We start from the raw sequence: 16,813 nt of genomic DNA on the forward strand, positions 1-16,813 counted from the left end.
TGGCCACAATTTCTGAAAACGTGTATTGCTAAGAAAAAGGGACCATTTTTAGTGGTCACAAAATGATGCTTTTACTCCTCCTTAATGTGACTTTTCAGGAAGAAAATTTTTCCAAGTATAAATAAGGAGCAGCTATTCAAGACCTTTTTATTTATTAATAGTTAGATTCTTTCTCTGCAAAAAAAAAAAAAAAAAAAAAAAAAAAAAAAAAAAAAAAAAAAACCTCCATAGCACCTTGATTGCATTACTACTTCATATTTGCCTGCATAAATAAACCTGACGTTTTACTGCAAGAGAGGCAGCTATTTTAAAGATGGCAAAACGTCAACTCTTGGATGGTTGGTTACATTTAACAGGGCTCTACATGAATTTATGAACTGTTCCATAACATCTTCTCCCCACACCAAATGGCAGACTTTGGGCAGAAACCCAATGTATGTTTAGCTAATGTATAACAAACAGAGTATTTACATAGTCAGTGGACCCTATTAAGTATTAAGAATGGTCTCTTTCTAAATTTACTGTTAATTCCCTTCCGCAACAACCTAACTGAAGTGCTCGCTTCTCAGAGAAGGCTAAGAAAATGTACATTTATTCACATGTGTGTAGGTCTTTTCTTTCATTTTAAAATGTCTTTAACAAAACTTCTGACAGTTATTTTCTTTTGCTGCAAGGGTGAGAATGTAGTTTAAGATATTGTTTCCTGACTTTAAAGGTGCCTTGTGGTTTTTAAGGATATTTCAGCAGCTAAAGAAATTCTACTGCAGACACAATGTACCAGTTCATTTCTTAAGCAATAAATGGCAAGCAGGGTGGTGCTGAATAAGCATGCTTATATGGAATTTCTCTTTGAAAAGACTACTAGTTAGGCCTTATAACACTTCAGTTGATATTTCCACAGTGCAAACACGATAGTGGAAATTAAGTTGCCCCAGCAAATTCAGTTTAGGAGAAATTTGTTATGAATAAAATGCTGCTGCTGGCCTTAGAACATTGAATTTATCCACCAAATAATATCTTAGAAATACCACTTCAGAAGAAATCAGCTCTAAATAATTGATAAATTTGGTTTGTTTAGAAACCTTTTGACCCCTGTAATAGAAAGTAAAAACACATTTCAGTTATTAAAGTCACATATATTCCCTCTGGTAGGGGAAGCTTTTAATTTTAAGCTGGTCTCTGTTGGGGCCATTTGATAAAGCTTGGAAAAACCTTTTCAACTGCTGCTGGTGGATTTGGGTCAGCTTCCCTTGGGAAAATGGCAAAAGATAAATTTGTAGCTTTTCATAACACATAAGAAAACTTCAGAGATTTTAAACATCAAGAACTATTGGAACTGAAAGACAAAGTTTCTCTTTTGTTTCTCCCCTCCTTCTCCTGCTCCTTCTTCTCTTTTATTTCCAAAAAGAACTTTAAATTCTCTTGTTGTTTTATTTTTTTTTTTTTTTTTTTTACTATGGAGGTTAGAAAGTTTTGCCCCCTCTAACTACACTGCCAGTGGTCCTTATAAGTGTAAGATTTATTTTGAGATAGAAATATCATCATGTAGTTTTTGTTTTTATATGGAGTCATTTCATTTTACTAGTTTCAAAGCCAAGAGCAAAATAGAAACCCTCTATCACTCTTTTTTTTTTTTTTTTCCTCTTTTTTAATGCATTTCTTAAACTTTGCTTTAGTCACTGTTACCAGATCTTTATGTCCACAAATATGTCAGTCTCATTTCTCCAGGACAGTAATCACAGTTTATAAATGAGGGCACTGATTGTAGTGGGATTGCCAAAATGTGTGTGACCTTACTGCACTGTTGTCTCACAGCAGGGAAATAAATGGTGGTGAAGGAGAAGAAACTTAATACTTAATGAAAACAAAAAGATATAATAACACCCAATGGTTGGATATTTAAGTAGCCACTTCTGCATAAAGCAAATATAGGCAACAAGGCAGATTGTGCTGCCCTCTGAACCTCAGACCTGCAGACATCCCTGCAGAGGTTGCTGCCGTTCTTTGTCCCTTCAGGAGCCACCTCCAAGAAGCAACATTTGCATCCTTTTTGGAGAGCAACCACTTCTATACATTCATCTGAGACTACCAAATTCACTTCACATAAACTGAGTGGCCATAACTCAACAAAAACAACCATCTTTCTCTGACAGCCTGGGCTGAACAAGAACAAGCACCCTAGAGGATAAAATCTGTGTGACTCCTTACAGGCTCTAAAATGATTCAGCTTCTCTTCCTTGTTTTTGTTAAGACTTAAGTGTGATTCCCTGAAATATAATTGTAAGCACAGTGAGAATCTGGAGTGGTAGATGGCTCTGGCAAACTGAGTTCCTCATCCCGAATTTCATGGTGAATGAAGAATTGGCACTTTTGAAACTACAGAGCAGCTGAATTTTTTGATAACTGGACAAATCCCTAACAGTCTCCCTTTACCTACAGCCTGTGAAGAGTGCTCAGCAACAAACAGGTAGAAGCAAAGCTTTTCTCCTAGACAGCAACTAGCCTTTCTTGAGCAGCCAGTTCTTTCTTTTTGACTTTTCATGCTTGGTTGCTATTCCCAATGTAAGACACTTTGTTGCATGGATGCAGTGGTAAATTATTAAAAGGGTCTCTACCACGTATTCATTCATACAATCACAAATTATGTGTTCATGTACCTCTGCCTATTCTTGGCAAGTGCAGCTCCTCTGTGAGTACTTTAGCAATTCAAACACCTGCATTATTTCATTACATTAGAGCTGTTATTCAAAGAGTTGCACCTACACCCCATTAGCACGCTCAGAGGGAGGCCAGCTCTTGGTAATTTATGTTGTGGAGGGATTGCCACCTTGGACAAGAAAGATGACATGCAGAAAGCTGGCTGTGATTTTACAGCCACACTATTCCAGCTTCTCAAATAAACACACATAGCACACATCTTCATGGTCACTTGGTCCACTTGGATGGGTGAAAGGGGCTTCTTTGTGTTTATGTGCACTCAGTGTTCACACAGGAAATAGTTGAGGAGCCGCCAGTATTTAAAAAGGTGACAGCTGGGAGTATTTCATGGTGTTTTTCTTGTGCAGGAATGTCTTGGAAGGATGTGACATTTTGAATTGGAAAATTTCTTTTTATTTTTTCATTTTTTCCTGTGGATACACTACCTGATGTCTAATCTGTTTGCATCAAATCACTGTAGGCTGTTCAACATCATTTATCTCAGACAGTTTCACAACTCAACACATACTCTTAACACAAAGGCAATGCTAGCTAATAGTACATGTTGTCCTGCAGTTTTCACCAGGTTGCGCGTGTTCTCTTAGAAGTACAGATGACTTCTTTATTCTGTCTTACTTCAGTATGGTTCATGCTACAGGCAGTTCGTGTAATATCTCTACTTCTGCTCTTTCTTTTTTCCTTGGACTTCTTTTTCTTCATCTGCAATCTGCAACATCTGCGCTTTTTATTTTTTTTTTTTTTAGTTCTTCCCCTAGTCTTCTCTCTCTTCCACCCACCTTACCATAACCTCCAGCTCAGAGACAACGCTTGATGATTTCTTTCCACTGCCTTTCTCGTATTTCAGTAGGCTGACTCTTCCCACCTACTGCAGCACACAAACTACTGGTGGCTAATTCCTCACCCCTAATGATTGCTAGCGGTATCTTCCCACACATATGCACCGGCACATATTCACCTGCTGGAAGCCTCTTTATGCCTTTCATCATCTGCCACACTGAAATAAAGCCTGTTTCTGGCCAAAACACTTGGGTGTTTACACCAGTTACAGAGGAAAGAGCCAGCATATGCAAAACGTGATTGTTTCAGTTACATTACAGTTACTGCAAGTGATTAACTAGAAGAAAAATCACCAGGTAAGCAAAAATACTGAAATATTTTTGAGTTTATAAAGAACTTGGAACATAAGCACAAACTCCTTCAAACCGATTGCCCAATAGCAAAGTGTCCTAAGTCACAAGCAAGTGGAAATATGCTCTCTTAGGAGGAGAAAATAAAAAAGAATCCTGCACTTATTTCTGTCGAAAAGTAGTTCTTTCGGAATACATAAGAAAGAACAGCCAATCAAATTCAAATATGTAGTGTCTGACCATGATGAAATTTGGAAACCGTTTTACAAAATCCTTTTTTAAAGGCAAAAAGCAGTGGAAATAAAGCTATATTGTTAAGAATAGAAAACTTTGAGTATGTTTACATATTTAACATACTTGATAGTTTCTTCTACAAGAAAAATTTTCCAGAGTACCTGTCTATTGAGCAGAAAAAGTAAAAAGACACAGTAAAATAAGTCCAGCACACAGATAATTTGAATTAATTGCAAATGAAAACACAACACAGATCTACCTTTTCAGTGCTAGAAGAGGCTAACTCCAGCTGAACACTCACCAGAAGAGGTAAAATTATCCACAGGATAAAAATATTGTAACACCATAATGATAAAGCAAGCACTTTGACATTGTGTAAAGAACACCACTGTGTCATTGTCGCTGAAGGCAAGAAATCAGGGATGATAGCATTATCCCTCATTCTTCTCTACATAATTAGAAAACAGAATCCAACATGCTTTATCAAAAATAAAACCTGCAACAACAAAATCAGCTGTAAATACAGTGAAGCAAGTGCAAACAAACCACTGGAACATCATGAGATCCAATATCATGTCGGCCTAGTGTAGGAACAGATTTATTTGAACCAAACTGGAAAGAATACTTCTTGTAATGATTATTTCTTGAGTATTTTTTAAATTGAGCTGTTGAACAGCCCATTGATGCAACAATGTAATGACACATTGAAAATCACAGTTTGCTCATCACAGGATTCCAGATGAGTTAATAACAGATAATTGCACACATTTTGCAAGCATGTCATTTCAACAGTTGTCTTTGATATTTCAGTTGAAGTGCACCTTGTAAACTCTGGCTATGTACATCCAAGTGTGCCAGAAAAAGACTTTTTCCAAAGAGAAATGAACTTAAAACAACAAGATAAAACAAGCCAAAACTCAATAATCCAACCAAAAACCCTACATTTTCTAGGTTAGAACATTTTGATCACAGAGGCAAAAGTGTTGATGTCAAAACGACTTCTCTGAATAAAAGGTTTTTAAACCTAAGTTAGCTTCAAAAGAAAATACACATAAACTGGAAACAAGCAAACATGAGGACAAAAATGCCATAAGTTCTCTGCATTAGCAGCAGAACTACTTCCAGGAGTTACATCACCAACACCAAGACCATATGCCATCACTGTTTGTGATGCTGGTGAAATAAAAGCCTTTAGAGAGTACCCAGGTGGATACTGTCACTCTGCCTTTTGAGGTAACACAGGTGCGACCTTCTATGTCTCACTAACTTTGGTTCCTGAACAGAAAGCAGAAGACAATTTTGAGGCATAATGCGTTTTGTCCTAAATTAAACACCTAAAACAAATTTACCTTCAGTTGGGTAAAGCTCACTTGAACACACCAGCCATGTCATAAAACAAAGGAACACACAAACACAGATGCACATGCTGTATCAGAATGCAAATTTGCTCTGACAACTGCATTTGCTATAGGAAAATGAATTGTTTGGGGAAAGAAAGAGACTGGATGATCTGAACAGAAGATACTGACAGTTGTCCTAAGTTCCACCTGAGACATTTCTATTCATGCATGTGTTATGAACAAGTGCCACAAGTTGGTAATGTGTTCATTTCAGCTGGTTTCATTATCTGCATTTCATTTCCAGAAGAGTGGTGATACAGATCTTATGATATCCACTGCAATTATAAAATTGATTTCTCCCCTCTTTATATCCACAGAGAGGCTGAATTATCCTCCAAGCGGTGCTGCTTCTGAGCCTCTGCCCTGGTGCCGGTGTCTCGAGCTTCATGTCTTTTTAACAAGTGGTAAGAAGCAGGGTAATCATCAGAGCCCCGATTTGTCTGCTTAACGGGGCTGCTGAGTGTGTGACACCTACTGCCCAGCATCAGCGTGGCTGCAGATTTGTACGACATACTTAAACCTTTCCCTGCTGAAAGCACATAGCAAGCTGGAGGAGGCATGTTCCCACAAGTCTTGGCACAATGCTGAGTGTCTTCCTATGCTGTAGAAGACCATCCTAGCTGGAACTCTTATGTGCATTTAGCCATTAGAAATTTGGTTCATGTTTTTGTACTACCAGTAAACTCACTAGAAATCTACCATAATAAAGGACTGAAGAAGCTGGTTTGTTTTTTCAAAGATAGATATTAGGACCTTTATACCACAAAAAGACTTCTCCATTAGGTTAAAAACATTTTAGGATTTGAGCATGAGTCTTTGAACTGCTGCTATTCTGGAGTGAGTTGAAGGTAAGCTAGAAAGAACAATGTTGACTTTACCCATCAGTTTCCAAGTTCCTGTGAGCATATTTCATTTCAGAAACCCATGAGAGGGCTCAAAAAAAATCTCAGAATTCTAGTATCGGAGGAATTCGAAAAGCAAAATATTCCTGATCTCTGAATTCCTTCAAAACTAAAGTCTGAAATGCCTCTACTAGAAATTTATTTTTCACACTACTCTAGCCGTGAAAAGTTTTGTTTGAAGTTGAATATTGTTCTCTTGATACGTGTATGCGAGTGGAGCTGGGGCTTCATCTCAGAATCCCAACTGTGAGTCCTAGATAAAGTCCACACCTGATCATAGTGATCATTATACATCTCTATTAAATGACAAAGTAGTAAATTCCAAGTTTTCATTCCAGGATAAAGAATATTATTCTCCAAAGTCTTGTTCAAGATCTCTCTGCATAAGTAAAATATTAGGAATGTGCAACACCTTCAGCGATTGAATTCACAATCTACACTAATGGCATAGATTGTGTGGCTTTCATGGGTTCTCGGTAGTTATTGAAAATGCTTAAATCCTGCAATTTTTTAACAAAGGAATTACATACATGATCTAAGATTGACTTTAACAGACAGCACACACTCTTTCTGCATATAAGAATATATAAGATTCCAGGTTCACAAACTACTATTTGAAAATAATTACTTGGACTGTGAAATCAACATGTAGGATTGAAATATCAGCCTTTTGGTTGTATGTGCTAACCATATCCTACCCTCTGAACAGTGCACCCTGAATACTGATTTAAACAGGATCAAATGGAAAATGTAGTATGATCACACGTAACCCAGTTTGCACCAGAACATGTTCATGTAAAAGAGGTTAAATTAGGGTTCAGAAGCATTTCTTAACTCTCAAGTACTCGCTCTGGAAACTGCAAGAAGCTTAGCTTTTTTACACTCCTTCTTATTTCTGTCATCAGAAGTTAAGAATGAATCTTGAACCTGCTGCACTGCAGTGCAGGGTGCTATTGCTAGGATTGTTGAGATCTTTCACTATATAGATGCTCATTATCTGAGAAAGGTGTGTGTGTTTATGTGTGTGTGTGAATGAGAAAAATATCTTGAGTCTAGTGTCCAGAAGCCCGTTCTGTTACCCCTTAAGCTAAGTACTTTAGGGATGGTTTGGGATGGAAACTGCTCAGCTTGGAATCTTTTGTAGTGTAAGACCACAGACTCAACCTCTTCTTCACCTACCCTTCCATTTTCTTGTCTTACTAGTTCAATCTGTGTCTCTTGGTGTTGGCAGTGTCAGTGTGAGCTTGGCCTGCAGCCTGGAGTCTACTAATGTTTTCCCAAGAGAGAAAAATAAGAGAAGGATAATGACAATTTTTGTCAGTTTGCATCCCAAATGGAATTTTATGGGACGAAGAAAAGAGACTTCTGTGGCCCAAAGAGATTTCCTCTGCTGAATACCAAACACTTCTACAAACAACAGAAAGGTGAGAGACTCTCAAAATAAAAGGTCACGGGGATTTTCTATAATAGAAAGGCTTTAACAACAGGGTGTTGTTACCAGATGCCCTTCCACTGATTCTGGGAAAATCTTGGCGAAGGACTTCCTCAATATGTTTTTCTGCAACTCAAGGAGATACTAATTTGAGGGATAGTCACTGGAGTCGTCAGAATTTGAGTCAGGGACCATGATATACATTTAGTAGCAGCCCTGAACACAGGGAAGGGGGAAAAAAAGGATTCACAGCAGAAAGGGAGATGACTATTGTACTTGGACAGCTTGGCCGCAACATGTCCAGGCTTGCTCTGCTAAGGTAACATCCATGTGTCGGACAGAGGGACAGCATTTGTTTGATTTCTGGGAAGAGCCCAGCTTCCTTATGAGAAGGGCAGTGGAGGAATATGACTGGCTAATGATTTCAGACTGCCTGAGGCAGTGAGTGGCTTGGCAGTTGTAGAGAAAAACAACTCTTTCTCTGCCCACCCACCACTTGAAGTCATGGTATAACCAGTTATTTTATGACCAAATTTGGCTTAGAATACAATCAAGGATGAATAAGACAGGTCAACAAGCCTGTGGCCATCCTTGCACCTCATTGGAGATCCACAGAAATGGGAGCTGCTTCTTTCTGTGCTTGGGAAGGAACAAGACCCACAGTTCAGTCAGGCTACCACCCACTCCAGAGGTTGGTCCACCTTGAGGGGTTACTAGCACACATGGATGTAGAATAATATCAAATCATTTCAGCATGTGGAAAACATACTATGTTCTCTACATTCCCTTCTGTCCTTTCTCCACTACCCCTGTTTTCTAGCTATCATCCACATCTGGCCATCCCCATTGTCTTTCCCTATCCACTCCTCTCCCTTGGACTCACAAGCTCCATTTTTTCACTCTGGTCATAATTGTTTTATTTCTTTTCTGATCTGAGTACAGGAAGCCATAGGAAGAGGGACAGTGCTTCAACCCCATCCATTTTCAGAACAAAGAATCTGACTTTGAGATATGAAGGAATTGGAGTGAAGGGGCCCTCTCCCCCCACAGATGGTCAGGGTGGGATGTGACACACTTGTCTGTGCTTAGGACATATCATGAATACCATGAGAGGCCTGTTGGTGAATTCAATCATATTAAAAGACAATAAATAAGTAATAGGGACTTTGAATATTCAGTGGTATGGAAGTAACCTTGTCTTTTTACATGTCCTTCTATAGATAAAAAGAAGCGATATTGTTGGGATGCCTAGGATTTCAAAATATTACTTCATAATAAGCATAAAACACACCTTAAAGCACATATTATGGGTCCAGAAGAACACATCTTTCAGTCTTTGAGAAGCATTCAAACTACTCTGGCAGATGAAGGTAAGAAAACACTAATTTCAGCTAGTCTTTCACTTTGATACGTGCCAATAAGAAATGCGAAAATGAAACAACTTAAGTATGTGTAGTTCAAATTACACATGAAAATCATCCATTCAAAGTGTGGATTTAATCATTTTTGTCTTAGTCAGCTCATTCTTTCAATCACCCGTTTCCCATTCCAGGTTACAATACTTACACTGCAGTGTCGATTACTATAATTAACAGGTTAAATGCATGAAAACAGTTTTTTCCCCTTGATGTGCCTTTGGATCTTTTATTTTTGCTAGCAGTTACACTGTAGAGTCACTTTCTATGAAGGAGAAACAACTGCCGTGGGGTTTCTTAATGCTGCTAATGTTCTTTTCTTTCCCTCCAGTAATAACAGTAAGAAATTACTGTCTGTAAATAAATGAATATAATGGAGAGCATATATCAGGAGAGGTATGTTAAAAGCTGCATGTATAACATCTGTAGGTACAGACTACTTATATTCAGGAAGCAGCCGATGTTAGATCTTATTAAGATGCAATGAGAACTTTGCTAATCTCATCGTATAAAGAAGTCCTTTTCTGATCCAAACAAACTCCTCCAGTTAGCATGCAATTTAATTCTACAGAATAAGAAAAAATCTAGTCTATTTGTGCTGTGATATTTACAGCTAATATCAACGTTGTTCTTACTTTGTTTTCTCCACGAATAATACTGTGTGGCATATCCGTAGATTTATTTATTTTTTAATCATATGTCCTGCTGGTTATAATATAACTTAATGTACCAGCTGCAATTAACAGACTGTCAAAGGATCAACTAACAAGTGCTGATAAGCTTCATTTAACTAATTTGAAGAGTGGAAGTTTGATTTTCTTTTTTTTTTTTTCCAGGAAGGTAGCTTGTTTCCTTATTTCCTGTCAAGTGAGCCAACTCCTGTGACCTGTAGTTAAAAGGGCCCTTTGTAATTAAGGCAGTGAGCCTCCAAGTGAACAGTTCTCACAGTAGGAGGGGGAGCAGGGGGAAGAAGAAGAAGAAAAAAGGAACAAAAAAAAAGAGGATGCATGACACTGCTTAACTAACTAATCGGAGCTGAGCCAATCCATTTTCCTGCAGGCCACTCAGTGTACCATGAGCACGCAGAATCTCGCCCTTCATTGGCTTCATGTCCATTTTATGGACCAGCGAGTCTATTAAGATCTTGGTGAGTGGCCCTATCCGAGGGCAGGGCTCTCTCTCCGCCTACCCACAGACTACCAGAAACTGATCAGCCGTGTTATATCAATAACGTTCTCACACCAGGTTGTGTAAATTGATCTTTTACAATTTCTCTCGGTGACAGTCTCTGTAACCAACAAGATAAATCATTCCTCCTGTGGCTTTTTTATTGATTGCTGAGACCTGTATAAAAATTACACTGCTCAAGCTGTGAAGTGAACATCCTCATAAAAGAAGACCTTCTATTTACAATCAAAATATGTCAGGTCCAGATCAAGCACAGATAGTAAATACTATCCCAACAGCATAAGAGACCAGAATTAACTGAGATTCAAAGCACCAACAAAGTAACCCACATAAACTTTTAAAATGTGAGTGGTGCACAACAACACCTGGAAAAAAAAAAAAGAAAAGCAAACCAAAAAAGTAATCCAAACTTAAAAGATTATAAAGTCTCATTGAAGTAAAGGCAGTTGTAATAGCAAACCATCTGTTAAAAACAATGATGCAGTAGAAGCACAACAACACAATCATCCACCTTTTTTTTCTTTTTTTGCAATTGCTTGCACAAACACTAACACGACTTTTTTTTTTATATCCTTTTAGCGTCCATGCAAATATATATATATTTTAATAGAATAGTAAGGTTTGAAGGCTTCTTACCTTTTCAGAAAAGAAATAATCTTCAACTTTGGAAGATTTGGCAGCTGTAATATCATTACAGTGAAATATATTTAAGCTGCTATATAGTATTGGCTTTACTGTTTTAATAAAGTAAATAGTCTAATGATGTCTGACATAGGCAATCAAATGTATTCACAGTTTTCAGGCAGCATCAACTCTGTAATGATTATATTCCTTCCACTTTATTCCATCATTTTAATTCTGGTAAAATAGTCTCTAATTTCTGTTGCTTTAATTATTTAAAACTTATGCTAATATTGTTTAGAGACACAGTTTATAAGGATGTCTTTTGAAACAGGTGGACTTAAATGGAGCTAAACTGTTAAATGTTAAATCATCAAGCATGATGAAAGAATTAGCAAGTGATTCAGAGGGCTGAAAACCAGATATGAAAGACCAATTTCATTGTCTTACTGATCCAGTTTGTATTTTTTGGATAGGACACTTGTGAGCCAATACTTCAATTTACCCACCTGTAAAAAGTTATTACAATGTCTAGAGGAAAAGTGTCATTTCTGTATCATGTTAAGTGAAATCAGTAGAGATACACCCAAGCCAGACTTGTTCTCTTGGGCAAATGTGAAGTTCAAATTAGTGTTTGCAAAGTACTCTGAATCACTTGATGATGAGACCTTCAAAAATGCAAGCTCATTACTATGATTCTCTGACACAAAATTTGAAGGATGAATTTGAGTATTTCATGTTATCAGAAAACTGTGAAGCCATGATTAATGCTGCCAAGGAGAATGCTGTGTCAAGTAGTTTCTCAAAAATAAAGATGTTGTTAAAGGCATAGTTCCCATGAGGTCCTAAAAGTTATTCTTTTTTTCTGTTGAAATCAAAATCTGTGGTTGAGCTAAATATCTGTGATGCTGGAGAAAAGACAGAAATTTTTCCTTTTTTTTAAATTGTGCACATATAACTAGACATTACATGTTTAGAACTGCTAAATACTAACCAGTGCTAAATTATTTTAAATGGCAAAGCCATACACTATTTTTGCTGTTTAGAAATTGGTTGGTCATAGAAACTTCATAAAAAAAATGAAAATTCAGGGTATGGAAATTATTAACTTTTTGCTAGTGCTATAAAACTCTCCATAAATGACAGAAGCACTTCTTTATTTGCTCACTGGGTGATTTCCTCACTTCAGTGAAAAGAAAGAATGGAAGGAGTTTGTTGGAAGGGGTCGGGGGGGACTGTAATAAATATGGTTATGACTGCACTCTTTTTAGGGAGCTGACTTCAGAATAAATTTTGCTGGTATTGTCCATTCACTTCTCTTTTCTTCTTTGAAAGGTATTTTCAAAGCGTGAGAGTTAAAACACTATTTATTATAAAAACTTGATTGGGAGAAGTCAGTTCAAGGCTCAGAACCCAGACAAAGGGCCACTGCAAACAAAGGATTGTGTGAGGATGGTGAAAGTAGTAAAATATAAAAGTAATGTTTAAAGAACATATTTTGTCTGTATTTTGAAATACTTTGGCATAGTACTTGAATTATCTAAATCAGATCCATCTGATTCACCTTTTCATTATTAGCTTTATTGATATGCTTCCCCTTGCATCTTAGTGGTGAACTGATGATGACAGCAGCAGCATTTTTGGACATTGAGGGGTTTTGTTTGTTTCCTTTAGGCAAGACTGTAAAATAACTAGAGCTAATTCCTAGCAGCATCCTCTTGATTTCTCTTAATCCTGGACCGTGATGACTCTTCAAGCATCTCATTGGAAGCAATTGTGGGAAAAAGGCCATTCCCTTTTCAGCTGTTCTTCCAAACCCTAATGAGTTAACAATTGAAATACAGAAAGTTGCTTCAGAGGTCAGGGGAGTATATTCCACACAATGGTCACAGCATTTGAAACCATGACAGCACTATAAATTGACAAACTAAAGCAGAGCACTTGGTGGTCTGAAGTGAAGAAAAGAACATCAGCCAAGAGCAGTAAAAAGACGAGCCATGAAACCACACTGAAAAAAAATGAGTGATTTTTTTCAGATCACCTTGTTAGAATTTAGTGTATCAGAGGTCAGATGAGTAGAACAATAATAAGGTCCAAGGTTGAATACCAGTGGGGAAGCTTAACCCAGGAGCTCCAGGTCAACCATAAGTGAATGTGGTAGAAGAGTGAAACAGTAGTCACCCGGGAAGGGAACGCACAAAAGTCAGCGGGTTAAGGGGAGGAGCCCGAGAGTTATCAATTAGACTAAGAGAAAGCCCAGGCTCCAGCACCTGGGATAGAAGAATAATCCCAGGGTGATGAAAAGAGATTTTCTCCGGAGCAGTGTTCTTGTTCCTTGGTTTTCAGATTTTGAGAAATTTGAAATATGTAGAGATAAAGATCTTAAATCTGTAATAAATGAGAAAACACTGGCCACTTGGACTCATGTTTTATGTGCATATGACAATGTTTTCATCCCATGCTGGACAGTCTGCTGAGATAGAGGCATAAAAGTAAATTTCTTCTAAAAATGTAAGCAAACCTATGCACACACAGGCAAATACAGGCATGCACACATGTACACCACTGTAAGGGGGGTGGTTTTTAGCTTCTTATTTTGTCTTCAGAAAAGTATAATTCACACCAATTTTATTTTTATCTTATGAGGAGGAAATTCTTCAGATTTGTGAAAAAAATTACTTCAAGTGATAAGTACAGAATATTTAAGTGACATTTTACAATGTAAAATGTATATATATACATGGTTATGCAACTTCCTCTTCCAATGAACATGCATCACCTAATTTAGTAGGAATTTTGCCACTGATTTCATTGGAGCCAGAAAAGGCCCAAAATAAAGCAGATCATGTCTGATATCCCATAGTTCAGAGCACATTAAAATATCCAAGTAAAGCTATACACAACTGTCCACTAATATGAACACTTGTTTTTTCTGTTATGCAGATTTCCACTTATGATTGTTATAAGATAGGAACAACTGTGGTATTACCTTCGTACATGTCTGTGTGAGTGGAGTGGGGATGAGAGGATAGTATGTCCATGTGTCTATACAGCAGAAGATTTTTGTGATGTCTACAGTATGTACCTGAAATATTATTCAGTCCTCGTGAGCAATCTGCGGCAAAAGGGAAAGGATGTATAATGTCAGCTAGAGTCAAACTCCAGATGTACTCTGTTTGTAACCTACTGCCCTATTTTTCTATTTGTCTATTCTTAATCTCACATTTCTGAGGAATTACATAATTCTGGATGGCTGCTAAAACCAGCAAAATTCTAACAGGCAAAGTAAGTCTCACCAGCTGTAGTATAGCACACAGTGTTCCTACTATCTTCTGGTGTGTACATGCTACTTTTTGGGTTACAAAAGACCAATTGTAAAGGTATTGTGATAACTTTTTGAACTCCTTCCCTTTTGTTACTCCAGAACAATTTTACTAATACAGATAAAGCAGAGGCTGACTGCTAAGCACACAGGTACACTCTGCTCCACGATCAGTGCTTCCCCACAAGCACCAAAGAGGATGAAGAGATTACATTGCCAAGTGGTTTCTTTCTGCTTGAAACAGGATGAGTTTTCTAACATAAAAGCTTCTCCTACAAAGACTGAAACAGAAGTTCAGGGACAAAAATACCCAACCTTTTTTCAAGAGATTGTCAATGGTGGCCCCTGAAATCTAACAGGACAAGAAAAAATTATGGTCAACTTAAAGAAGCTGGAAAAGTTTAGGAGAGGAACGTGGACTGTAGTTTTCAAGCTCATGGCTGGGTATCATGCTTGGAAAAAATATGTGAATATGAAGCTGTGACTTTATTGCATATGATAAAATAAAAAGGGTATAACTTCTTTAAGAATTCATGTCAAGATACGATTTTTCTAAAGGAAAAGGTACTTGATATGTCTCTCTAAACGGATCTTTTTCTGATGTCATTAGACAGCTAGATTTGCATCCTGGAAATTATGGGAGGTCATGCCAGATGTAAGTAAGGGAATCAAGAAAAAAAAAAGTCTCTTGTTTTAAGAGAGGAGATCCTTTATAAAATAGTGTGCAGAAGCATGGGTGGCAATAACATTTCTTTTGTGTGCAACAGGGGAAGTTGGATTAACTAGAATTAGGCTTTAATATGCTTTTCTTAGGGGAAAGTTTGTTTCTTTAACTTCACACAAAAGTGAAAGTGGTGAACCATTCAGTTTAATGAAGATGTTTCCTTTCTTACAGAACAAGTCAGTTTCAAACTTAAACTGATAACATCTCTCTGGAATGCTAACAAGAAGAAGACATGTCAATATTAGCAGTGTTCCCAAATAGCGTTGCATTTTCCCTCACGAGTCTCTAAAAGTACTCTGTATGCATTAAAACTTATATTTTTAATATTTTTATACTGCAAATAATTCAAGGCCAAAACCAAATAAATTATTATTTAGCAGAAGTAGTTCCACTGACTGGCTCTGATGATCCAATGTTGGAGTAAAGTGAGGTAATAATTGTAGGTTCACCAGCTGCAATATGAAGCAAAGCATAGTTGCCTACTAGAAAGATGGATAGAGTTTTCTGAACCTAAATATACCACAGTCTTGGGGAAGGATTTGGATCTAGCTCAGCTGAACTTTCCTGCAGGCTCCATCACCTCTACTAGCTAGAGCTCCATTGATGTAATGAAGATTCTACATCAGGTGTTGACACCTACACTGTAAGCACCTAAATTTGAGTGCTTTAATTCATAGATATATAGAGAGTATACATATAGTTTACATCCACCCATCATTAGATAACTAGGTAGGCTAGTTGGAATAGCTGTAAAATCATCTGCATCTAACTGGAACCATACATTCCCCTTGTCAGTAAGAAGGAATAATTACTTGCAAAGTGAGATTCATTTCAATCCACAGTAAATGTCTGAAATAAATCTGATGAGTTACACCACTGTGGACAACAGAAAACCAGTTCAGGTAAAGACACCTACATAAGGAGAAAAATGTCTCCTTCACTCACAAGCAGTCATGTAGAGAGATTTAAAGATCTGAAAAGGAAGTGGGTTTTAGAATTGTTGGTGAGGGTGATCTCACACAGGAGGAGGATGCCGCTGATACCCCATCTGAACTGTGACTAGTAGGTGGTGGATATCTGCCAGAGACTCTGAAAAGAACAACATCATGAAGTAGTTATAAGCTAAGTCAAGATGATGAGAAACATAATGTGATTGGGAAAGGAAACACTGGACTTAAGGACTTAAGACAATGATTCCATGACCTTGGAAAATGGTTGTTGTAGTTGTATTTTCAACAGATATAAGCAGGAAAGAGCAGCAGCTGTCAGTGCTTGAAAGGAAAAGAATTGTAGTTCTCCAGATAAAAGTGGAGTTAGCGGTAAGTGGTGGGAACAGAGAGAAGGATGCATCTTAGACATGCATTGTGCAGTTGGCAAAATAAAGATATGGCCTGTTAATTCACCCTTACTGACTGTGCAGGCTGCCCCTGTGGTTCTGGAAGAGGGATTCCCAACCACAAGAAATGGCAGATGTAACACTTCAGCTCCCCTGCCCCCAGCATATTTAGATTCTGCTTGTTTAAAATGGATCTTCAGCAGCTAAAATGTCAATAGGCTCTTATCAGAGGCAAGTTATTAGCTGTAACTCATTTTCCTGTACAGTTAGAAAAACTGTATAAATTGGTAATACAGATTTATCAGTCTATTAGACAGAAAGATAAACTCTGGTCACCTTAAGAGGTACTCCTCTTAGCACATTTTTCCCAGTTGAATTAAGACCAAAATGATTG

General features: G+C 37.5%; 1 long non-coding RNA gene across 1 annotated transcript in view; it reads left to right on the plus strand.

Moving 5' to 3' along the window:
* Nucleotides 1-5,796: 5,796 nt before the first annotated feature.
* Nucleotides 5,797-16,813, plus strand: part of LOC120749685 (uncharacterized) — a 38,839-nt gene continuing 27,822 nt past the window's right edge. The window contains exons 1-3 of the long non-coding RNA XR_005699733.1: nucleotides 5,797-5,883; nucleotides 7,613-7,805; nucleotides 9,034-9,183. This is a non-coding gene — a long non-coding RNA (uncharacterized LOC120749685). The remainder of the gene's footprint in view (nucleotides 5,884-7,612; nucleotides 7,806-9,033; nucleotides 9,184-16,813) is intronic.

The sequence above is a fragment of the Hirundo rustica genome, chromosome 2 (genome assembly GCF_015227805.2).
Source record: "Hirundo rustica isolate bHirRus1 chromosome 2, bHirRus1.pri.v3, whole genome shotgun sequence".
Taxonomy (NCBI): domain Eukaryota; kingdom Metazoa; phylum Chordata; class Aves; order Passeriformes; family Hirundinidae; genus Hirundo; species Hirundo rustica.